Here is a 243-nt window from a genome sequence, read left to right as displayed (position 1 = left end):
TTCTCCAACACCACAGTTCAAAAGCATCAATTCTTTGGCGCTCAGCCTTCTTCACAGTCCAACTCTCACATCCATACATGACGACTGGAAAAACCATAGTCTTGACTAGACGAACCTTTGTGGCAAAGTAATGTCTCTGCTTTTAATATACTGCCTAGGTTGGTCATAATTTTTCTTCCAAGGAGTAAGCGTCTTTTAATTTCATGGCTGCAGTCACCATTTGCAGTGATTTTGGAGCCCCAA

At 42.0% G+C, this 243-nt stretch overlaps 1 protein-coding gene across 1 annotated transcript in view; it reads left to right on the top strand.

The window, feature by feature from the left end:
* LOC105000290 overlaps positions 1–243 on the top strand; it is an 18,200-nt gene that overhangs the window by 921 nt on the left and 17,036 nt on the right. The gene's annotated exons all lie outside the window — the stretch shown is intronic.

The sequence above is a fragment of the Bison bison genome, unplaced genomic scaffold, assembly GCF_000754665.1.
Source record: "Bison bison bison isolate TAMUID 2011002044 unplaced genomic scaffold, Bison_UMD1.0 scf7180017864371, whole genome shotgun sequence".
Taxonomy (NCBI): Eukaryota; Metazoa; Chordata; class Mammalia; order Artiodactyla; family Bovidae; genus Bison; species Bison bison.
The sequence above is the reverse complement of the archived record's forward strand: the minus strand, read 5'-3'. Positions and strand labels throughout refer to the sequence as shown.